The 25860-nt window shown below is 42.1% G+C and overlaps 1 protein-coding gene across 1 annotated transcript in view; it reads left to right on the top strand.

The window, feature by feature from the left end:
- Positions 1–4571: 4571 nt before the first annotated feature.
- pde4ba (phosphodiesterase 4B, cAMP-specific a) overlaps positions 4572–25860 on the top strand; it is a 594195-nt gene continuing 572906 nt past the window's right edge. The window contains exon 1 of the mRNA XM_039734542.1: positions 4572–4618. The gene's annotated coding sequence lies outside the window, so the exon portion shown is untranslated. The remainder of the gene's footprint in view (positions 4619–25860) is intronic.

Genomic DNA, 25860 nt, shown 5'->3' with positions numbered 1-25860 from the left:
TGGGATATGTTGTGTTATGAAGGTGTAAGAACATTTCTTAATGCAGTTTATATTGGAGAAAGGGTGGAATTGACAACGAATGACACCAAGATTCCTTGCAGCAGATGAAGGTCTGATGACGCCGTCCCTAAAAGAGATTGAGAAGGAGCTCATGTTCTTAATCTGAGCCTTTGGGCCAATTAGCATGAGTTCAGTTTGGTTACGGTTGGATCTTTAAACAAGGCCTTAAATGCCGGACAAAAATATTACGGCTAAATCTGCCCCTCCAGTAGAGTCTAAAACAGGGGTCTACAACACGTCGCACGCAAGCTACTGGTAACGTGCAACCCCTTTCCAAGTAGCTCACCAAAGGGTTAATGAATCGTACATAAATTTGAAAACTTGATTGGTCACATTAGGGGCGGGCGATGTTTCCCAAAAATCATATCACGATCCTTTTAACACAAAATCACAATCCATCTTATGTTTTCAATGTGGCATACACTTACGAGAATATCCAGACTCAAACTCATCAAGACGTAAGTAGCACTTTATTTTAAATATCAAACAAAGTTCAATTGTTCTCTTGTTTGCTAGCTAAGCAGAGTTAAGGAACACGAACCGAAGCTGGAGAGTGAGTGAGGAAGGTCCGGCCCCGTCTCACTCGGATTCGTGCTAATAAATCGGTACCGCAAGCAAACTATGATACTGTGAATAGCGCGCTGAGAGAAGTCACAAAATCAACCGGAATGTAGAAGCAAATTATAGAAAAAAAACGATCTAAACCCGTTAAGTAGTTCTCTCGTGAAAAGCGGACAGACATGCAGACAGACAGAGAGACATTGGATTTTATATATTATATATTAATAAAGCTTCAAAATAATGTGCAGTTAAAGTCTCGGCAGCATTTCCGGAGCTTAGTAGAGCCAGATAACTATAAGAATCTTCACCAAGCAGCTCTGAAAATGTCTGCTTTGTTTGGGTCTCCATACGTCTGTGAGTCTGACGTGAATGTCATGAAGTCAAAGTTCAGAACAGGACTGACAGACGAACATTTAAATGACTCCATGAGAGCGAACCTCAGTGGCTCCACTCCACCGTACACCTCAGTGCCAGTCATCTGACTCACTAAAAACACATCACACGTGTAACTGGACATGAGAATAAAGTGACACAGTGACATGTGACAAAATGACAAATGAAGAAGTCATATCTGTGGATTTGGAATTGCATTGTTTTGTTCTGACAGCATTCATGTTTTAATTCAATAGTGTGAAATGCATACAGACATACAAAATGCACTTGCAGGTGAACTAAATATTTTTTGTGATGTTTTAATGCAAAATGTGAGTTGTGGGCACCAACATCTTGTAAATGTTCAGGCAAAACAAGCGTATTCAGTTTGTTTGGGTTGAAATAAGCTGTGAGAATAAACGTTAGAAGACGCGAGTAGCTGTCGGCCATTTTCATTTTGTAAAAGTTGCTCTCTCTTAAGGTTTGGAGACCCCTGAGCTAAAATATCGTCACAGTCACACCACTTGCTGGCCTCCAAAAGTCTGACTGTCTGTGACTTGTGCGGATGAAGGAGATGCTGAACTTTGTGAGCCTCGCCTTTATGCCGCTGCACTTTGTGTGAACCCGTTTTTCACATTCTATGCAGTTTGGGTAGAGTTTGAATCTATGCCTCTACCACATACACTACATGGACACCTTCTAGATTCTTCTACACTTCCCAGTTTGGCACCAATAGTAGCTGCTGGTGAGTAAGGCAGGATTGAGCACGGGTCAAATGTGTGCCGAAAGAAATCTCTTGGTCTAAAAGTTCGTTTTAAAAGATTTAGTGAAAAGTCAAAGCAAGAAGTCCACACAGGAATGAAGAAAAAAGGTTGTTGCACACGTAGAATAAAAGGCAAAAAAATCTGGAAAAGATATCTCTTCTCTAAACTTAACTTTTCTTGCCAAACTTCAGTTTTTTGTACTTAAAGAGCTTTAGTTCGCCTTCAGTACGCTCTAAACGTATAACACTACGTGTTCAATAGAGCACGTTGCATTACATACAACTGGGCACATTAAGGCATGGTTTGAAAGCGTGTGCCCTCCATGCCTTACACGGCAAGGCAGGTCACTAACTGAGACTAATCTATAGTCCGAGAGACCAGAAATAGTTAGGATACCGTATATACTCACGTATAAGTCGGGTCTTGAAACACGAAAAATAAATCATAAAATCAGACCCCGACTTATACGCCTGTTCAAAAATGCGACACTTGCATTTTTATTTATATTTTCTTGCTTCCTCCGATCTCGCATCAGTTTTTGTTGCAGCAGCGCAGTTACCAATTTCTTTCACCGCTACAATGACTTTTAATTTAAAGCCAGCTTCATATTTTCTCCATTGTAGATAAATGATGCTCTTACGATAAAGGTGTATGAGGGTGTGAGATACAAAAAAATACACAACCGTCGTTTTGGAATAGTTAGGGTATTACCGTGTGGTCACGGAGGCACAAAGAGAAGGCAGTGTGCTCCGTGGTTACTCACTCTGGGTGTTAGCAGATCATAATCTCTTGGATCATTGGAGTGAGTTTTCCGCATTCGACTAATACGACCAACATTATAGAATACCAGAAATTATACGGTAAAATCAAGCCCTGACTTATCCATGGGAGAACTTAACCACGAGTATATATGGTATACCAATTCAATTCAGCTTGTGTGGATTATAAGAACCTCCTACAGACTATGCACTAATATGTAGGCAAACATTTTACACAACTTAAATAACTAGCAATTACACCTTAGTTTTGTTCAGGTTCGTTTTTAATCCTGTCTCGCCCAATCTGTTTTTCATATTAAAGAACTTTTAATTCATCCTCGCTCTCGGCAATTAAAATCCTCCGCATATAGAATTTCTGTTGGTAGTCCTTGTCTTATTTGACTGAGCTATTGCCCCCATTACTGTCGCAAACAGTAAAGAGCGTAGGACTGAACCTCGACGTACTCCCACTTTCATGCTGAAGCTCTCACTGTCTCCAGACGCCATCTGGTCTCGGCACCATCACACACGGGCAAGACCAATTTCACAAGCCGTGCCTCCAGTCCCATAGACACCTCATTGCCCTTCTCATATGACTCCTCCTGTTGTGCACGGCTTTGCATTCGGCGTCTTGTGCACAAATTGCAGTATTTTGTGGCTCTGTGGTTCACATCAGTAATGTGAACTCTATGACAGTTTGGTCAAATTTGACGACAAAGGCAGAAGAGAGTCCAGGGGGGCTACGAATGTGCAGCAGAATTGAAAATGAAATACAAAGAATTTGCAGATGTTACTTTGTGCTGCAAACAGTCCGACTTGTAAAAAGGGTGTCGGGAGTACAATGGAGGAGGCTGACAAAGTTTGTAATGGGGGGTATGGACGGTGGTACAACCAAATTACTTTAAAAGATTTGAACTGGATGGTGGTCTGGGGTGTTAACGACTGTGTGAAGGAGAGGATGTATAGACAGGGTTTGACCCAGGCAAGGACATGCAGAAGACCAGAGTGTGCCCTGGTGGAGAGAATCAGACGTGTGTTTTAGGAGTGCGGGTGAACCCAAGTAGTGTGGCCGAAGGTGAAGGGGTTATTCATAAAGGTAAAGGATTCAGTGTTTTTGACATATGGATTCATTTTGAAAGGGAGGGTTTGGCTGGAAGTGGCAGACGTTCTTTGCAGTTGCAAATAGTAATTCTTCACATTGATATAGCGCCTTTCTCTCTACTCAAAGCACTTGCCATGATCTCCTTCCTGTGAGGCTGAAGTGCGGCCACTGCGCAAAGAAGTACACGTGAGATGGCAGAGGTTTGTGACCAGAGATGTGCAGTGGTTGACAACGGGCAACAAAAGAAAATAACGAGGGATATTGGGGGGGTTTGTGGGTGGGGGGGTTTGTTCACAGCTGCTAAAGAGAAATGGAAAGGCTGGGTGATATTGGGAAGTGGGGAATAAGGCTTTAAGGGGACTTGATTTTAAACCAAAACACATATGAGGAATGTGGATGTTTGTTTTAGAGGGATGAGGGTTTCTGTTAAGCGATGGAAATGGAAAATGCCATTGGTGTGTGTTATATGCTGAGATAGTACTGTTGTGGATTGTATTTTGTAATGTGCAAATAAAAATATATTTTTACAAAAAAGAAAAAATGCTTTTTCAAAATCAACAAAAGTAAAAAAAAATACCAATATGCATGTTTCTTTATTTACTAATACATTTCTGTATTTTAATTGTGGATTCTACTCTCACAGTTCAATATGCGCAGCTCAAGGCAGAGTGTAGTATTACGGCCTACTCAAGCGCACCACCCACTATATAACCATGAGATAGCAGTGTGTGTGTGTGTGCTAAATGTGTGTACACTTCAGTGTATAGGCAGTGACCTATAAAAGTGCTTCTTCCTTTTCCGTTATGTAACATTTTATTGCATTACAGATGGTGTGTACACATTTTCTAAAAATGGAATGAACTCCAACAGGTGAAGAGTATTTAAATTTCAGCAAGATCTGTCAGGAAAATGGGAGATCTCTGTTGTTGGCTTGCATATTGGTAGAGGTGTCAAGTCTCAGCGTTACTGGACGGTGAAGGGGTTTGCCCGGCTCTATCAAGGTGGGTTTAATTCCTCGATCAGCTAACGTCTTTACACTTTCAGAATTAGACTTGATGTTATTTTGGAAGAATTCAGTGGACTGGTGAGCTTTCTTAGGCTGATCTCGTCTCGAATGTTCAAATGTTCTCATTTTCTGATTTTTTTTTTTATTATTTTGTTTTTGATAGGGAAATTTTTCTTTTTGCATGAAATTTGGGGGTCAGAGTGCAGGGTTAGCCATTGTAGAGCACCCTGGAGCAACTTTCAGGTTAAGGGCTTGGCTCAAAGGCACAAGTGGAGTAGGATCCCTTCTGGCAGTAATGGGATTTGAATTGGCAACCTCCCAGATACCAGTGCCGAGCCTTCGCCACAGAGCCATCACTCCTCCTCATAACATTTTCATGTTCTTCCAGTCATTTTCTCTGAGTTTTCAGTTTCCTCCCATATCCCCAAGACCTGCATTGTTATAATTAGTTTGTTGGAACTGTCGCAGCATGTACGGTCTGAACTGTTGCCTCATTCAGTGCTGCTGGAATAGGCCTTGGCTGCCTGAAACTGTGTATGAATAGAAAATGCTGAGGCTTGTGTCTGTCTGTTATGCTATCCGTTACACAATTGCTCGTGTGCCACCGGTGTTAGACCCTCTGTCTTGGTCTTAATCAAAAGCTTGTGACATCATAATTGCTTTTGAAGCAAAAAAAGTGCCAAGCAGCAACCTGCACAAAGTTTTCAGGCTGGGCGAGTTTCTTAATACAAACTGCTTCATCAGACTGACCAACAAGTGACACATCTTTCTTACACACAGACCACCGGGGCTGGAGTCTTAATCTTGGGGGGAGTGGAGGACTGGTGGTCTTCATCCTTCTGATAAGTCCTTCCGTGAGAGCCCTAAATACAAAGAGGACTGTTTCATTTATGTGAGGTAGACTACCCAGAGGGGACTGGGTGGTCTCATAGTCTGGAATCCCTACAGATTTTATTTTTTCTCCAGCCGTCTGGAGTTTTTTGTTTTTTTCTGTCCACCCTGGCCATTGAACCTTACTCTTATTCGATGTTAATTAATGTTGATTTATTTTATTTTCTCACTGTGTCTTTTATTTTTCTATTCTTTATTATGTAAAGCACTTTGAGCTACATTTTTTGTATGGAAATGTGCTATATAAATAAATGCTGTTATTGTTTCGTGTTTTCTTTTAATGGATAAGTAACAGTGAAGCAAAAAAAGTGCCTGACAGCAACCTGCACAAAGTTATCGGGCTGCGTGAGTTTCTTAATACAAATTGCTTTCTTACAGCAAATTTTAGAGGCAAACCGATCGACATGCTCACATGGCAGAGATAAAAAGAAGACCAGCGACATTTGCTGAGTGTAAAGCAAATTGCAAAAGCAGATTATGTGTTAGGAAGAAGAAATAAAAAAAAAAAAAAAAAGATGACAGCCGGGCATTCTGTGTGTGCAACCTGCTGGTACACACAGACTACTGAGGCTGGAGTCTTAATCTTGGGGGGAGTGGAAGACTGGTGGTCTTCATGTTTTCTTTTAATGGATAAGTAACAGTGAAGCAAAAAAAGTGCCTGACAGCAACCTGCACAAAGTTAACGGGCTGCGTGAGTTTCTTAATACAAACTGCTTCATCAGACTGATCAACAAGTGACACATCTTTGTTACACACAGACAACTGGGACTGGAGTGTTAATCTTGGCGGGAGTGGAGGACTGGAGTTCTTCGTGTTTTCTTTTAATGGATAAGTGACAGTGAAGCAAATAATGTGCCTGGCAGCAACCTGCACAAAGTTATCAGAATGCGTGAGTTTCTTTCTACAAACTGCTTAGGCAGTCTGATCAACAAAGTGACATGGCAGACAGAAAAAGAGCAGTGAATGGGAAACAAATTGCAGAAGTCGATTATGTCACAGGAAGAAGGACAATGAAAGCCCAGCTGCTCCAACCTGGTGATACCCGTGACAGTATGGCCAGCGGCAACCTGAGCAAAGTTCTCAGGGTTCACATCTTTCTTGCAGCAAACGTCGTGGGCAAACCGATCGACATGCTGATGTGGCAGAGAGAAAAAGAAGAGCAGCAACATCTGCTGAACAGGAAGCAAATTGCAGAAGCCAACTACATGATAAGAAGAAGAAAAAAAAGAAAAAGAGTGAGAGCCCGGCATTCTCTACACTCAACCTGCTGGTACTCACAAACTACTGGGGCTGGAACCTTAATCTTGGGAAGACTGGAGGTTTCCTTTTTTCTTTTAATGGATTAGTGGGTTTCAAAATGAATGTTAAAATTTCCCTAATGATAAATGGGGTGGCATTTAAGAGAGATGTTGTTGTCAAACTGCTTAATTAACCATCTGCAGGTGGGCTGCCAGTCCACTGCAGAGCCTTATTTACTTTATACACTCACCTGTTCAACTGCTTGTTAACACAAATATCTAATCGGCCAATCACACGGCAGCAACTCCGTGCATTTCGGCCTGTAGACCTCATCAGGACCACCTGCTGAAGTTCAAACTGAGTATCAGAATGGAGAAGAGAGGGGATTGAAGTGACTCTGAACGTGGCCTGGTTGTTGGTGCCAGACAGGCTGCTCTGAGTATTTCAGAAACTGCTGATCTACTGGGATTTTCACACACAGCCAGCTCTAGGGGGTACAGAGAATGGTCTGAAAAAGTTGAAAATATCACTGAGGGGCAATTCTCTGAGTGAAGATGCCTTGTTGATGCCAGAGGTCAGAGGAGAATGGCCAGACTGGTCTGAGCTGATAGAAAGGCAACAGGAACTCAAATAAGTACTCGTTACAACTGAGGTGTGCAGAAGAGCAGCTCTGAACACACAACACGTCGAACTGTGAAGCAGCAGCAGGAGACCACAGCGGGTGACAATCCTGTCAGCTAAGAACAGGCAACTGAGGCCACAATTCACATGAAAAATTGGACAAGAGAAGATTGAAAAATGTGTCCTGGTCTGATGAGTCTCGATTTCTGCATATGGTAGGGTCAGAGTTTGACATCCGCAACATGAAAGCAGGGATCCATCCTGCCTTGTATCGACGGTTCAGGCTGCTGGTTTTGGTGTCATGGTGTCTGTGATATTTTCTTGGCACACTTTGGGCCCCTCAGTAGCAACTGAGCATCGCTTAAATGCCACAGCCCACCTGAGTATTGTCACTGACCAGGTCCATCCCTTTATGACTGTCATCTTCTGATGGCTCCTTCCAGCAGGGCGACACGCCATGTCACAAAGCTCAGATCATCTCACACTGGTTTGTTGAAACATGATGACGAGTTCACTGGACTCAAATGGCCTCCACAGTCACCAGATCTCAATCCAGCAGGGCACCTTTGGGATGTGGTGGAGCGGGAGATTCGCATCATGGATGTGCACCCGACAAATCTGCAGCAACTGTGTGGTGCCATCACGTCAATATGGAGCATATTGTCCCTGATGAATGTTTCCAATTCCTTGTTGAATCTGTGGCAGTTCTGAAGGCAAAAGGGGGTCCAACCGGGTATTGGCAAGGTGTACCTAATAAAGTGTATATTTGTATATGCTGTAAACTGCAGGTATAAGTTTAAAAGTGTAGTTACAGATTTGGCTCCCAAACTGTTGTCTGCTCTGTGTGACCCCTGACTTCTGTGTTGTCAGTGCAGCCGTACAGCAATATGGCGCTTTGGAGTGGGGCACACAGTGAAAGGTGTTGCGTGCGAGAGCTTTGATTTAAATGCACCGGGCAGATGTGAATCACGGCTGCAATGACTGCTGTGCAGTATTTTCCTGTCCACCACATGTTGCTTTGCAAAGTGTTATGAAGGCTGAGAGTCATGTTTAAGTATTTTAGTTACGTGGCTGACGGTGACTCCTGAGTACAAAATGTCTGGTAACAGGAAACGCAGTGGACTTCATTAATGACAGGAGGCAGGCAGTGTGGCCGATTGGCTAACAATCCCTGAGGTTGTGGGTTCAAATCCCGCTACTGACGCTGTGTGACTATGAGCGCGTCACTTCAAGCAAAAGAAATGTAAATGTTGTGTGTCTCGGATTTTGCCCTTTGTCTTGAATAAAGGCGTCCGCCAAATAATGTAGTAGGGTTTGTTCAAGGTGGGCAGCAAGGTAGCACGGTGGGTAGCGCTGCTGCCTCAGACATTCTGCATGCTGGGTTTAAATCGCATGCCCAGCTCTTATTATGGTGCTTTTCCACTGCATAGTACGGCACGACACGGGGGTTTTCCACTGGCAACAGTACCTGGTACCTGGTCCTTTTTTTTTAGTACCACCTCAGCCGAGGTTCCAAGCGCGCCGAACCGTTACCAAAACGTGACGTAAACTCTGCTGGTCACTGATTGGCCGGAGAAAATCGTCATTACTGCGTCACTGGCTATTCTTTTCTTTAAAGGTACACACACGCGGAAGTTTGTGTCCCGTCTCTCCATCGCTGGACGCAGTTTGTTGCATAAGTGGATGAATGTTTCTTCAGACATTCGAAAGTTCTCCAGCCACTGAGTGTTTGTAAAACCGGGAACAATCACATCCCACCACTCTGAAGCACGGTTAAATGTCCAAACAGATGGTCTGTTGCGGTGACTTTTTTGCAAAATGTGGAAGATCTGTAATATACAGAATCAGCATTTTAATGTTACACTGGCCGTTAAGTTCATTTTATGCTTTGCAACAGTGAGAAAAGTTAGCTAGCGATGTGCTTTTTTTAGATGCTTACCCTTGCGCGTCGTCGAGCTAAAGTGTTGTCGTTGTCGCGTGTTGTTGTAAAGTTCCACGGTGTCACGGCAGTAGAGCGGCAACTATAACGACACGTGAATAATCCCGCCCACTCTAAAGCGGCACTAAACTGCAGTTGAAACGCAAACCGAGCCGAACTGAGCCGAACCAAGGTGAGCTGTACTGAACCGTGCTGTGCCGTACTATGCAGTGGAAAAGCGCCTTTAGTGTCTGTGTCTGTGTGAGTTTTCCTCCCACATCCCCAGTGGCGTTGTGATTTATTTAATTGGCGCCTCGGAATTGGCCCCAAGTGAGGGGCTGTGTGTATAACGGGGTCTGCGATGGATTGGAGTCCAAGGTTAGTACCTGCCTCATGCCTGTTCCTCCAGGATTCGGCTGTCAGCCGTCCACACCACGCAGTCCTCATTTGGATTCAGCAGGGGTGAGAGTGGCAGGTTTTTTTTTTCTTTTCTATTAAGGTGTCTTGACAGGTCATTTCCTCTTTTATGGCATTGTATTAAGAAAAAGTTTCCAGATCTCTCTATCATAAATTTTGCCAAGAGATTTTTTCAAGTCCTGCCCTCCTCTCAACCATTTCCGGTTAACGGCCCACGCCCGCGGTCCTCTCGCCTCTCATTCGTGTGAGTGCTTTTGTCACCCACATTTCCTGCGCTCTCAGCTCTTATAAATGTGTACATTTTCCTCACTGTAAGTTCCCAATAAAAGAAGACTTATTGCAGTGGTACCTTGGTTTGCAAGCATAACTCGTTCTTGTAATCCAAAGCACTCGTATATCAAAACGAATTTCCCCATAAGAAATAATGGAAACTCGGATGATTCGTTCTACAACCCAAAAATATTTGTATAAAAACGATTAACACAAAATATAGAGTAAAAATACATCAAATAAATGAAGCTGCACTTCACCTTTGAAAAGAATTGTGGCTGGTGTGAGGGAGACGAGAGAGAGGAGGAGGAGGAGGAGGAAGATTATCGTGTAGGACGACTTCCACTGTAACTAACGGAATCCCTGCTGTCTGTTGGCTCACTGGAATCTTCTTCTTTTTTTGCGACTTTAACAAGGAAACCAATCCAATGACAGTTGCTTGTGCCTGAAGAGTCGCTACACTACACAAAATAAAATAAAAAAAAGCTTTACGCGCCATAAGGTTTCCAAACTCTTTTCAGATCCCCCCCCCCCAATGGGACGACACGCAGAAGCAATCGCAGGCACCCAGCGGCACAAAAGCGAATCTGAAAAGATTGCGATCATGCTATTGGCGCCTACCATTGATGGGTGATACAAAGAACATTTATAAATGCAGGCCCTGACCCTGGCTGATTGCTGTGTCTGTGTAAAGGAGAGTGGCAGATCCCGCTACAATAAGTAACCGTGCTGTTCCTGTTTCAAGCTGAATAAAGCTGGCGTTGCTAAAGTAATGAGTCCCAGCTTCGTGTTTTGGGGTGCAAGACAGGGATTCGCACGTTACAGCACTCAGGCGTGGTCACAATGCTATAGTGAACAGTATATACTTGTATGGAGGTTGACTATATGACGACTGAGACTGAGCATTGAAGATGATTACCCACAATCCCACAGCGAGAGAGCGAGAGAGAGAGAACCACCATTGGCTCAGTTGTGATCACGCGACGCTCTTATTGCAAGACCTCAAGTTAAAATTTATTAAAAATTTTAGCTCGTCTTGCAAAACACTCACAGACTAAGTTACTCGCAATCCAAGGTTTTACTTTATGTCCAAATCTTATTGAAGTATTTCATCCTGAAGGGTTATCAACAAAATAAATGAATACACGAGCAATCCTAGCACCGAGAAACGATGAAGTCAAACGAATCAATGTGAAAATTGTCGATCAATTACATGGCAGATTGTTTAAATGTGTATCAATAGACTCTGCTGAAACAGTTGGTGGTGATGGTGCGGAAGACGAAAACATCAGCTTACAATATCCCGAAGAATATCTACAACCGTTGGCACCGTCCGGTGTTCCACTAGCTGAATTACTGTTGAACGAAGGATGAATCGTAATGTTATTGCTTAATTTATGTCTGAGTGATGGGCTGTGCAATAGGACAAGATTAGTTGTATCCAAAGTTGGTCGAACAATTCTGACATGTAAAATTTGAACAGGCGAGAAGAAAGGTAATGTTGTACATCTTCAGTGGATAACATTAGACACCAACGGAGATCGCGATATGCTACTCGTATTAAAATGTTTACAGTCTCCTGTTAGAATAGCTGTTGCTCTGACAATTAACAAATCACTGGGACAAACATTCGAAAAAGTCGAGAGAAAGAAACAAAATTCACTCCCGGGCAGTTATATGTTGCGTTGTCACGATGCAAATCCAAACGTGGAATCAAAATTCAATGTGATATATTGACGAAAAGTTAATTTAAAAAATTGATTTTACTAAAGTTTTACAGTAAAAGTGTAAGTTTAAAAATTATCTCCGTGTTAATTTCTAAGCCAAACGGAACGAAAACGTATAACGCAACGAATATGATATGAACCTGATGACTCCGACTCTCTCGATTCACCAACACAATGTCTTACTGGTATTTCTGAATGGATGAATAGTAATTTTCTCAAACTAAATAAAGAGAAAACTGAAATTTTAGTAATTGGCAATAATGGATTCATGAGGTTATCAGAAATAAACTTAATGCATTAGGATTAAAAGTTAAGGCGGAAGTAAAAAAACTTAGGGGTAACTGTTGACTGTAATCTGAATTTTAAATCGCATATTCATCAGACCACTAGGACAGCATTTTTTCACTTAAGAAACATAGCAAAAGTTAGACCTCTTATATCATTGAAATTAATTCACGCTTTTGTTTTCAGTCGACTAGATTACTGTAACGCACTCCTCTCAGGACTACCCAAAAAAGACATAAATCACTTGCAACGAGTGCAGAATGCAGCTGCTAGAATCTTAACTGGGAAAAGAAAATCCGAACACATTTCTCCAGTTTTGATGTCACTACACTGGTTGCCTGTGTCATTCAGGATTGATTTTAAAATACTGCTTATGGTTTATAAAGCCTTAAATAATCTCGCTCCATCTTATATATTGTAATGTCTGACACGTTATATTCCAAATCGTAACCTTAGATCCTCAAATGAGTGTCTCCTTAGAATTCCAAAAGCTAAACTTAAAAGAAGTGGTGAGGCGGGCGGCCTTCTGCTGTTATGCACCTAAAATCTGGAATAGCCTGCCAATAGGAATTCGCCAGGCTGATACAGTAGAGCACTTTAAAACACTGCTGAAAACACATTACTTTAACATGGCCTTTCTATAACTTCACTTTAACTTAATACTGATACTCTGTATGTTCAATTCATCAAAATAACTATTCACAGTGGCTCTAAAATCCGTACTGACCCCAACTCTCTTCTGTTTCTTTTTCCGTTTTTTTGTGGTGGCGGCCTGCCACCACCACCTACTCAAAGCATCATGATGCTCCAACATTGATGGACTGAAAGCCACAAGTCTATGTGACCACCATCATCAAGTCCTTCCATGAAAACCCTAAATACAAAGAGGACTGTTTGACTTATGTTAGGTAGATTGCCCAGAGGGGACTGGGTGGTCTCGTGGTCTGGAATCCCGACAGATTTTTTTTTTCTCCAGCTTTTGGAGTTTTTTTTGTTTTTTGTTTTTTCTGTCCACCCTGGCCATCGGACCTTACTCTTATTCTATGTTAATTAATGTTGACTTATGTTTGTTTTTTATTGTGTCTTCTATTTTTCTATTCTTCATTTTGTAAAGCACTTTGAGCTACATTTTTTGGTATGAATATGTGCTATATAAATAAATGTTGATTGATTGATTGTTGAATACCTCCTAACGCAACATGAAACAATTTTCTTTCAATTTATTACATTTTATTATTTTTTACTATGGTTAATTACTCACTGTAAAGTAAAATAGTTCTGTTATCCATATGTATCAGTTCTCATGAAAATAACAATCTGTTTAAATTGTACATTCACTTCCTCATACGCGAGTGGCAGAGCCTGCCCGGGGGTCGGCGAGCGAAGTAAGCAGGGGGCAGAGCACAGTGGATACATTTTGGCCTTTTTCACACCAATTAAAAGAAAAGACTTTATAATGTCAAAGTGGAAAAAAAGATGTCTTCAGAGTCGTTGAAGTTAGTCCCAAATATAAAACACACCATAATTGATGGCGTAAGCATTCATGCTCATATTATGACACCCCCAAATCATCGCTGCTGATCGTAGTGTAAAAGTACGTGGATGTCGAATTGCAGTCATAGGTCTGAAGTGTGCCACTCTAATCTGTGACATTGATTTTAATGCCATTAATAAGCTGACTGGCCAGGAGGATGGATAGAAATGTGTGGAAAGACGACTTGGGCAGGCTGTTTGAAAATACTGACGTTGCTCAATCAGTATATGGCCAGAGGGACTGCTGCCTGCAAGTGCCAGGAGTGGTTAGAGCAGGGGAAGGCATTAATCGGGCACATTCCAGACATAACATAGTCAGCCCAGATGGCAGTTGCAGTTACGCAGACGTAAAAATGTGAGACTTTATAATGGTAAAGCCAGAAGCCGCCTCCATGCTGCTGGATCGGGCACATACGAGGGGGGGCCCAAAAATAATTGTATATTTCTCTGAACAGAGACTGCTAAGCTGTCTTCGCAGGGCAGGGGGTGTTCAAAATGCAGCCCAACCTGGTTTGTTCCTCTTGTCATTGTAAGTGTGGTGGACATCTCAGGCGAACATTGCTGTAGGTTACACAGACATGTGCATCACCACGATCAGCTGATGCTGGTACCTCGCATTCATTTTCGATCACATGTATCAAATTCGGTGTCCGACAAGTCTCGGAGTCCAATTCAGCGATTTAATATGCAGACTGTCATCCACTGAGTTTTTTGCTTTACACATTCACGTCGATCTCTCCTCTCACCAGATGCCGATGTCATTTTTGCTGTCGTTTGCTCCTCGCTACTCACGTGAGTGTGGGGAGTCTCGGTCAAACCAGTGAAGCTAACTTACCTTCTAAAACTAAAACGTAATGGCGGATTTTGTTACCGTTTTACAGTTGATTACCACCACCACCACCAGCCCCTCCTGTTGACAAAAGTCGACATCTGCCTTGAAAGAGTTGAGGAAAACTGTGTACGTGACAACGATCAAGTCTTACTGGATACCTGAAAGAACATTAGCTAATTTCTTAAGCATTTCTGCCTCTTTACTTAACCGTTTCATCGGTCTCTTCAGGCTGTTTCTAAGATGAATGCTATGTGTTGCTTTTTAATGTGTAAACAGCTATGTTACCCCTAAGAAAAACTGTATTACCCCCTGGGCTGTTCCCTTTATCCTCTCACACGCCTTTACCGAAACACACGCATAGGGCTTGATTTGAAATCCTCATTTATCGTCCCCTTAATGTGGCAGCACAAGCTGAAACACCTGGAGGGAAACCCACGTAGACCACCCGGGCAGATCATGTGGCCTGCACACAGGCATTGACAGGATGGGCTGTGGGGTCCAAGAGACAAAAATGCTAAACCACTGCTGCTTTTTTGTTCCCCAGTTCCCGGTTTTGAGATCTATCCGGATTGATTGATTGTTACAAACCTGAATTCCAAATTAACCGGAACACCAGCAAAACTAAGCACTTTTTCTTCCTCCCAGTTCCTAACTGGGGGTCAGTCCGGATTGATTGTTACCCTAATTGGTTTCTTTCCTCCTTAAACAGATGGAGCGTGCACATGCCTGGAAGCGTTACGTGGTTTTGTATTCTTCTGTTACGCTCTTATATTAGTCACCCCCTGAGCCCGTCTTCAGAGTAGAGCGTGATATCCGAATCAATCGAATTGAATTGAAATTACGTAAGATGCCGGCTATTGAACCATCACGGGGGTCTTGCAGTGAGGAGAAATGCCTTGAAGGAACTTGTGATTCATTCAGTGAGCCCATTTAAGATGCCGTCGTGCTTCTTTCTTCTCTGTTGGGCGGATATGCTGTTGACGAAATGGACTACTAATTTCATTCACACTTTCTGCTTTTTGCAACACTTTTCCTACGTGCCACATGGCCGCAGCAGGGTAATTATTGGGGCTTTGACAACACAGAACTTATTGGAGTGCAGATAAAGCCGTTTTTGAATTTTGATTTTGAAGGTCGAGAGCTGTACGGAGTACCTGTATGCAAATCTCTGCGTGCTGAGCCATTTCCACCATAACCAGTACTTAAAAATAACCAACGCTAAGAAAGAAAATTAAATAAATGCAGATTATCTGAAATGTCATACAATGATTTGCCACAATACTGCACTTAAAAAAAAAAAAAAAAAATAAAGAGCACAGGATCTACTCAAATGTAGTTTAAGCTGATGTCACATTACACAACTTCTAGGGGATGTCAAATTTGATGACTGCAGTTGCTGATTTCATTGCCTGAGGATGTCAGGTTACACAACCAGAAACGACAGGTTTTGTCAAAATTAAGGCCATGTCATGTCACATGGCTTTTTCATTGATTTTTTTTCAATCGAAGACTTTACATTTACATCTTAGCGAGTCCAAGGGAGTCCTGGCTGGAGCTACACAGTATACCTGTACTGGTAAAGTACCAAAATAATGGTACAGTGCCAGAATTTTGGACTTTTTGGCATTGGAAGTAAATGTCTGCTTTCCTCTTAATCAAATGACCCTTGCTATTGCAGCTGTGGAAATAACGTAGGCTTCATGTACATCTACACACTTCAGTGTGATCGGAACTTCACAATTGCTTCAGCGTGTTCTGGGCTTCCAGGGGCAACAACCCCCCTTATTTTTTTGATGTGATCAGGACTCATTATTGGAACCCCCACTTGTTAATGCTGCAACACAATCAGAACTCATGGCTGTCTATTGGAATGTATTTTGTAATGGATGTAATAATAAAATGCATTGTGTTTGTCATTCCAACAGATGGTGCATCACAAAATTTTGCAGTAATGAAATGTATTGCATTTGTTATTCCAACAGATGGTGCATCACAAAGATTTGTAGTAATAAAATGCATTGTGGTTGTCATTCCAACAGATGGTGCATCTCGGGGCTTAAGGACATGTCCTACTCTCGCAGACTCAAAAAATTAAACCTGAGTTTAGTCTTGAGCAGAGGAGACTATGTGGGGACGTAATCCCCTCAAAGGTATTGATGAAAAAGATCCAGCAACATTCTTTAAGCTTAAGGGTGATGCACCTTTTATGTATTCGAGGACGTCAGTGGAAATTAAGAGGAAGTGAAATTGGGATTAAAGCCAGGAAGCCCAGAGAGCTGCTTTTAAATTGGAATTTGTGAAACCACACAGCCGAATTGTTATTGGTTTTAATTTCTTTTTAAATGTATTAGAATTAATACACAGCCTAAGTCACTTTTACTTTGTTTAGTCTACAATGTATCAATTGATTGCAGTGTACGTTTATTTATTTAGCTCAATGATAGTCCTGAACAGGGTCGTGGGGGTCTCCTGGAGCCTATCCCAGGGTACAGAGGGTGCAAGGCATGAAAAAACCCTGGACAGGGTGCCAGTCCATCACAGGGCGAACAAACACACACACACTGGGGTCAGTTTAGGATTGCCAGTTTACGCCGGTTTACGCAGCCTGCTTGTCTTTGGACTGTGGGAGGAAATCAGTAGTACTTTTGGTTAATCTGAAATGGTGAATAAGTTTAATTTAATGCTCTCTGAAGTATCAGCAGTTGCCTGGATATTAATAAATAGAGCAAAAAATTTCTTTGAGAAATTCAACATGACTAAACACAACCCATGACAAGACAAAAAAGATATACTCGTTAGACAAGAGTTATAATCCAGCAAGAAGATGAAATAGTTGTCCAAATTAATTGAGATAAAAATACTGCACAGTACCCGTGGTCTTGGATGAGATTCTCCTTTGGCTGGTACCTGAAACTTCCTGTGTTTTTAAAATGGGCCAATGGCAAGGCATGTGTACAATTCTGTGAATTTCTTTTATATGATTAGCGAACAGACATCCAAGTTTTATTATTTGTAGTTTTTTTGTGTGTTTTGAGGGTGTTGGTTGTTTGTTATAATATTACTTGAGCTTCAGTGAAAATATATATATATATATATATATATATATATATATATATATATATATATATATATATACAACACACAGTGGAATCTTGGTTTACGAGTGTCTTGCAAGACAAGCTAAAATTTTTAATAAATTTTGTCTTGATAAACGAGCGATGTCTTGCAGTATGAGTAGTATGTATACGCTTTGTTGAGCGTCATGTAATCACAACTGAGCTGATGGTTCTTCTCCCTCTCTCTCACTGCGGGATTGTGGGCAGTCGTCTCCTATTCTCCGTCTGAGTCAGCATGCCTCACTCATATAGTCAACGTCCATTCCAGCGTATACTGTTTACTACAGCATTGTGACTGTTTGTGTGTGTGTGCGCGGTGACGTGCGAGTCCCCGTCTTGCACCACCAGCTTTATTCGGCTTGAAACCGCAACAGCGCGGTTATTTCTTGTAGCAGGATCTGCCACTCTCCTATACAGAGACACAGCAGTCAGGCAGGCTCGTGGCCAAGTAGTACTGTGCCCTGCACATTTATAATGTTCTTTGTTCCTTGTATCACCCACTGACGGCAGGCACTTCTAGCATGTCTGCGATCTTTCTGGATTCGCTTTTTACAGCGCTGGGAGACTGCGATTGTTTTGGGACGTTCTTCCGCATGTCGTCCCGTTGGGTGGAATCCCACAAGAATTTAGAAACTCACTCACACCAGCCATGATTGTTTTCAAAGGTAAAGTGCAGGTTAATTTATTTTATTTATTTTTACTTTATATTTTGTATTAATCATTTTTACATGAATAGTTTTGGGTTGTGGAATGAATCATCTGAGTTTCCATTATTTCTTATGGGGAAATTCACTTTGATATACGAGTGCTTTGGACTGTGAGCACGTTTTCCGGAACGAATTATGCTCGCAAACCGAGGTTCCACTGTATTAAAAATAGCAGCGGCCCCAGCACTGACCCCTGCTGGACAACATTCTTAACATCAGCCAATTGTGATGCGGTTTCTCACACCATCACCCTCTGCTTCCTGTGTTTGATCTGAAAACATCACCGTGAACTCCCACTTCTTTCAGTTTGATGCCCACCTCTCATGTGGCACCTTATCAAATGCTTTCTGAAAGTCCACATAAATAATCTCATGTGCTCCACTTTGATTGTATCCTTTTGTTGCTTCCTCATAGAATTCCAGCATGTTAGTAAAGCACGACCTCCCTCTTCTGAGTCCATGCTGACTGAAATGCAACTCAGTGCTGTTACTCCACTGCTATCTTTATATACAGTGCGTCCGGAAAGTATTCACAGAGCATCACTTTTTCCACATTTTGTTGTGTTACAGCCTTATTCCAAAATGGATTAAATTCATTTTTTTCCTCAGAATTCTACACACAACACCCCATAATAACAACATGAAAAATGTTTACTTGAGATTTTTGCAAATTTATTAAAAATAAAAAAACTGAGAAAGCACATGTACATAAGTATTCACAGCCTTTGCCATGAAGCTCCAAATTGAGCTCAGGTGCATCCTGTTTCCCCTGATCATCCTTGAGATGTTTCTGCAGCTTCATTGGAGTCCACCTGTGGTCAATTCAGTTGATTGGACGTGATTTGGAAAGGCACACACCTGTCTATAGAAGGTCCCACAGTTGACAGTTCATGTCAGAGCACAAACCAAGCATGAAGTCAAAGGAATTGTCTGTAGACCTCTAAGACAGGATTGTCTTGAGGCACAAATCTGGGGAAGGTTACAGAAAAATGTCTGCTGCTTTGAAGGTCCCAATGAGCACAGTGGCCTCCATCATCCGTAAGTGGAAGAAGTTCAAAACCACCAGGACTCTTCCTAGAGCTGGCCGGCCATCTAAACTGAGTGATCGGGGGAGAAAGGCCTTAGTCAGGGAGGTGACCAAGAACTCTGTGGATCTCTGTGGAGAGAGGAGAACCTTCCAGAAGGACAACCATCTCTGCAGCAATCCACCAATCAGGCCTGTATGGTAGAGTGGCCAGACGGAAGCCACTCCTTAGTAAAAGGCACATGGCAGCCCGCCTGGAGTTTGCCAAAAGGCACCTGAAGGACTTTCAGACCATGAGAAACAAAATTCTCTGGTCTGATGAGACAAAGATTGAACTCTTTGGTGTGAATGCCAGGCGTGACGTTTGGAGGAAACCAGGCACCGCTCATCACCAGGCCAATACCATCCCTACAGTGAAGCATGGTGGTGGCAGCATCATGCTGTGGGGATGAAACAGGGAGACTAGTCAGGATAAAGGGAAAGATGACTGCAGCAATGTACAGAGACATCCTGGATGAAAACCTGCTCCAGAGCGCTCTTGACCTCAGACTGGGGCGACAGTTCATCTTTCAGCAGGACAACGACCCTAAGCACACAGCCAAGATATCAAAGGAGTGGCTTCAGGACAACTCTGTGAATGTCCTTGAGTGGCCCAGCCAGAGCCCAGACTTGAATCCGATTGAACATCTCTGGAGAGATCTTAAAATGGCTGTGCACCGACGCTTCCCATCCAACCTGATGGAGCTTGAGAGGTGCTGCAAAGAGGAATGGGCGAAACTGGCCAAGGATAGGTGTGCCAAGCTTGTGGCATCATATTCAAAAAGACTTGAGGCTGGAATTGCTGCCAAAGGTGCATCGACAAAGTATTGAGCAAAGGCTGTGAATACTTATGTACATGTGATTTCTCAGTTTTTATTTTTAATAAATCTGCAAAAACCTCAAGTAAAGTTTTTCACGTTGTCATTATGGGGTGTTCTATCTGTTTGCCTATAATACGCTACTGTGGCTGTCTGTTTGTCTGTCCAGGTTTTTAAATCACTTGTAGCTCGCAAAACCGTTTGAACTATTGACCTGAAATTTGGTACACATATACTACATGACCTGTACTGTTCACTTTTGGGGTGGTGATTTTTATTACTCTTTTATTTTATATTTTTTTGTAGAATCAATTCGCATGGGGTGGCCATGCGACGCATGTGTACGGGTGCCGTTCTCATCCCTAAACCATCGCCGTCACTTCCCCTACCTCTTCATGTCTTATCATATCTTCATATCTTCATATCACTCTTGAGGCAGATTGAAGACTTAAATGCCAGCTTAACTGAAAAATTAAGAAAAACGTACTAAATAATTGCAACACAAACACTGAAATAATCAGTTTTAACACGAACAGATGACGACCAGAGAAGAGAAGAAGCGGGCTGCAAGGGTGGAAAAGAAGAGCTGCTCAGGAAGCAGCAAGTGTATCAATCTCTGAGCAAACGAAAGGTAAATGTAGAGAAAAAGAGGAGGAAAACTAGGAATGCTCAAGTCAAGGGTATTCACTGCACGTTACCGTAATTGCGTGCAACGCTCGATTCTTTTTATATCGCAGAATGGGAGCAACAACTAATAAATGACCTACAAATGGGGGCATACCGCAGGATGCCGATTGCACCCCGATAAAGTCGGACAACGCACTTCCCTCCATTTTGGAGAATCGCCACACAGCCTTCCACTTTGTTGCACCCCCTAAAATGCCATCTCAGCAGGTTAGGAGCCCCACTGCGTGAGAAGAATCCATTACAAAATGAAAAAAAAAACGGATCTAATGAGAGGTAGCGAGCACGAGAGAACCTCGGTTTACAGGAGTAATCTGAACACGGATATGGCTGGAGATTGCAGGATTAATCAAGTTGCCCTGTAGGGAAGACCACGATTTGTCTTCCAGGCAGAAAATGATGGAGCACATCTACTATGGGCACGATACATGAGAAGGTAAAGTTCCAGAATGATTGATTTATTTATTTATTTTTAATTCATCAACATCTGTGATGTGTGTGGCAAACTGTTCACTCACGCAGGCGACAACATCAAATTTACAATTCCGATTCAAGAGCCCTCAACAACAACTGGGATACGTGTAGAATTGGAGTGAAGCCTGCCCGTTCTGTCTCTTTTGGGAGCTTGTGAATGTTTACGAGAAAGTGTGCGTACCTCACTTATGAATCTGGACTTACACTTGTGGTTATGACGAATGTCATCATGACCGAGATTCACGTGGCCCCGGGGGAACTGCAGCAAAGCCTGTAGCGCAAATGTAAGTGGATTGTGTTTGAATCCATTCTGCCTCGGAGTAAATTGACTCGCATTTAATTATATCATTTAACAAATAAACGAAAACAGCCTGGTTTGTACACCTTGCATGGACTCTGTTAACGCCGCAGCCTGAAAGCTTTGTGTTTTTTTGTTTTTTTTTTTCCTCCTTAATAACTGCAACTCCAGGGGGTCCGCTTTTTGGAATCGAAAGGCTTTCTGGACTGACTTGATGCTTCGGCTCAGTTAAAAGCAGGCCGCTGCGTTGTCAATAACTCGGAGCTCTTCAGTGTGAATGTCAATCCGGCAAATGTGCAATTTTCTTTTACATTTTTTTTTTTTTTGCCGCTGTATAAGCCGTCCTTGTGTGATATTCAACATGATAGTATTGCTGGTTTGATTTTTCTGTTGGACCGCCTGTTGCTGTAAGCCACTGAGTGAGTGAGTAGGAGTTGACTAAACTGAGTAATACGCATGTGCGACTGAGGTGGTGTCCCCACAAAATAATAAAAAAAAAACCTTAGCAATAAAATAGTGTTATTTTTATAAAAGAGTCTCCTTCATAGTGCCAGCCAATGCTAAAGGGAAATCTACAGCGCCTTCACAAAGTATGCAGACCCCTTCACTTTTTACTCATTATGTTATTGTGTCGCCTTATGTTGAAATCATTGAATTTTTTTTCCCTCCCCATCATGCAATGCATAATCCACCCGCTGAATGAAAAAGCGAGAGCAGGATTTTAGGAATTTTTGCAAATTTATTAAAAATAAAACACTGAAATATCACACTGACACAAGAATTCAGACCCTTTTATTTTCTGCTTAGTTGAAGCCCCTTTGGCAGTGACTACAGCCTGGAGTGTTCCTCGGTTTGACACGACAAGCTTCAGACTCCTGGAGTTTTTATATATTTGCTGCTTGACATTTATATGTAAATCTGTGAAATGTTATGTAAATTAACTGTGTGTGGATTTTGTAAATGAGCTTTTTCGTTATTCTGGCTCCTGCCCTGGGCTTGACTGCAGCCCAAAGCTAATGTTTTTAATGTAATTAATTAATGTTATCAATTAGTGATGTTAAGGTTTGGCCTCTGGCTCGTCGTCATACATTTCTGAATGAATTTTTAAACTAAACTGAAGAGATGCTGTTGCCAGCACAGACCCGTGCATCAGCCCACCTCGACTGCCTCTTAGCCAAGCTGTCAACCTAAGAAATGAACTAATGGCTGACTACGTCTATAACATCTGAATTACAAACTCATCTGGAAAGGGAAGAGGCAAAGATCCTGAGTGAGGATAAAAGGAAAGTGGAAGGGATTCGGACCTGGCCTGACTTCAAATAATGAGAATTGTTTGATTGCTTTCATAGACATTGTTTGAACTGTTCTCGCTTGAGGCAAGTGAGGTACTGTCATATTTCAGATACTGCAGGGAGCCGACTTACACTTCTTATTTTAGATGCAGCTTTAATGCTGGATGGGTTTCATCAGACTGAGTGGAAAAAGCAGGAGTGGGACTGGAGATTTTTGTGAATATGTGATGATGATGATGAAGGGAGCACAGTGCAATTAAAACTGAAAAGTGTGAAAATGCGGACTGAATTTGTGCACATCACTGCCCAGGAAAGTAAGCTACGTCATCATGGCTGACTCCGCAACAGAAATGATTCACACTGTTACCAAAATCTTAATGATGAATCATTCCGAGTACTGGTGACTTCGAAGCAAGGAATCAAGCGTCTGTTAGGCATATTCTATTCATGAAGATGACAAGCTAGGCCTTCTATGTCCAAATATTAACAATGTTAAATATAAACCTGTGGCCCAAGCTGAACAGGTCTTACCCCATCTTAATGACACCTACAAGCCTGCTTGTGACAGCAGCAGCAGCTCTCTGTTATCCACAACAGACAATTTTGTGTGTGGTTGGGGGGTGGTGGTGTTTGTTTTCATTACATTTATTTATTTTTTGTATTTTTAGAGCTTCTGTAAAATTTTAAGTTTCCCTTGCAGACAAGTAAAGATCTATCTATCTATCTATCTATCTATCTATCTATCTATCTATCTATCTATCCATCTGGTGCTGGGCGATATGACGATATATATCGTGGGGACGATAGAAAAGTGTCTATCGTCCTATTTCTCTTCTATCATTTCTAACCTAATTTTATCAATTACTAAAGAAAATATTGCATTAAATAGGCTATGACAAATGAATGATAATGTCTTGTCGCTATGCAATGCATACTCTACCCTTTATATAAGTGCTAATCAAGAATAAAAATGAACTTTTTCGCAAAGAAACTCTATCTTGTGGTTTTGTGACAGTTCAGTTACATGTCACTTCAAAATAAAGTTGCAAAAAAAAGTATGCAATGATATTTTTGTCAAACTTTTCAGAGAATAACTGGAAACGTACTTTATTGTGGGTGGTATATTGTGATATATATCGTTATTGTGATATAAAATAATCCATATCGTGGTATGTGATTTTTCCATATCGCCCAGCACTATATCCATCCATCCATCCATCCAGACAGACGGAGCTTGAGGATGGATGGATGGATGATCATTGGTGGACATCTATTTTTTAGGTCTCTCCAGAGACGTTCAGTTGGATTCAAGTGTCTAGCTAGGCAAGGACATTCAGAGAGATGTGTCTGTTTAACACCCGTTGCTGCCTTTGCTTTGTGCTTAGGGTCATTGTATTGTTGGAAGGTGAACCTTCACCTCAGTCTGAGTCTGTTCTAGAGCAGGTTTTCATCACAGATATCTCTGTAATTCACACCATTCAGCTCTCCCTCAAACCAGACTAGTCACCCAGTCCCCGATGCTGCCACCATCATGCTTCACCATTAGAATGGTATTGTACAGGTGATGAGCAGTTTTCCCGTTTTCCTCTAGACGTGATGCCTAGAATTGAATCTTGGTTTCATCACCCCAGAGACTCTTGTTTGTCATAGTCTGTGGGTCCTTTAGGGGCCTTTTTGCAAACTCCAAGCAGCATTTCATGCATCTGCCTTCAAGCCCATATTAGTGCAGTGTTGCAGTGGTGGTGGTTGTTCTTCATGTTTCTCCTGTCTCCACAGAGGTTCTCTGGTGCTTAGCCAGAGTGACAGTGAGTTCACTCTGTCACCTCTCCTACTGTGGCCCTGTGCCCCCGATTGCTCAGTTTGGCTGGGCTTTCAGCTCTAGGAAGAGCGGTGGTTGTTCCAAACTTCTTCCATCTAATAATTATGAAGGCCACTTTGTTTGTAGCCTTCCTCAAATCTGAGCCTTGACGCAATTTTTTTTCTGAGCTCTGCAGACAATTCTTTTGACCTCATGGCTTGGATTTTGCCAACTGTGGGACCTTTTGTAGATAGTTGTTTACCTTTCCTAATCATTTTCAGTCGATTTGAACTGACCACAGGTGGACTCCAAACAAGGCGTGGAAGCATCTCAGTGGTGATCGTTAGAATCGGGTGAACCTAAGACAGATTTCAAGTGTCATAGCAAAGCTCTGAAAACTTGTACAAGTTGGGGCATAAAGATCTCCCAGATTTTGAGGGAGAACTGTGTGGACTGTAGTGGGGGGTAGAGAAGCGGGGTAGGTCTCATTCTGTAGGTTAGACTCTTAGACCAGTGAACATTGGGGCTTTGTTGTTCAAGTGTATTATGAGAATAACCGTTCTGTGATAGAGGTGCAAGGAGCATTCCATACACGCTGTACCAGACCGGAAAACGGTTTTGCTATGGATTTCTAACCTTCAGGCAACTGGGTCTACACTGAAAGGAAAATCACCTGGCAGATCTAGGACAGAACATGTGTGGTTTCAACAGGGCGGAGCCACAGCACACACTGAACGACATTCGCTTGGAGTGGTGAGGGAAGTGTTCCCTGGGTATTCAATCTCTTTAAGGGGTGACATGGGGTGGCCAGCACAGTCATCAGATTTAAGCCCATGTGACTTTTTTTCCTTTGGGGACACCTAAAAGAAAAGGTTTTCAAACACCATCCTCAATCTCTTGAGGATTTGAAGGAAAGTATCAGACAGGAAATCAATGCCATTCCGCCTGAGATGACCTGGAGAGTGATGGAGAACTTCCGTGAACGTCTTCAGCAGTATATTGCCAATGATGTCTGCCATTTGTCTATGATTTTTAAAACCCATTAAAACAAAACTGTTTTTTTATGTACTTTTTAGAGGAGTATACAATTTTTTTTTTTTTAGATAGCTTCGTTCATTTTTTTATACCCCTTCAGAATGTGGGAGATCTTTATGCCCCCACCCTGTATAAGTGTCACATTTCAGTTTTTTTTGAAATAGCAGAAATTTTTAAAATCCTATTTTTGCTTTGTCATTCTGAGATAATGAGTATTGTT

The sequence above is a fragment of the Polypterus senegalus genome, chromosome 14, assembly GCF_016835505.1.
Source record: "Polypterus senegalus isolate Bchr_013 chromosome 14, ASM1683550v1, whole genome shotgun sequence".
Classification (NCBI taxonomy): Eukaryota; Metazoa; Chordata; class Cladistia; order Polypteriformes; family Polypteridae; genus Polypterus; species Polypterus senegalus.
The sequence above is the reverse complement of the archived record's forward strand: the minus strand, read 5'-3'. Positions and strand labels throughout refer to the sequence as shown.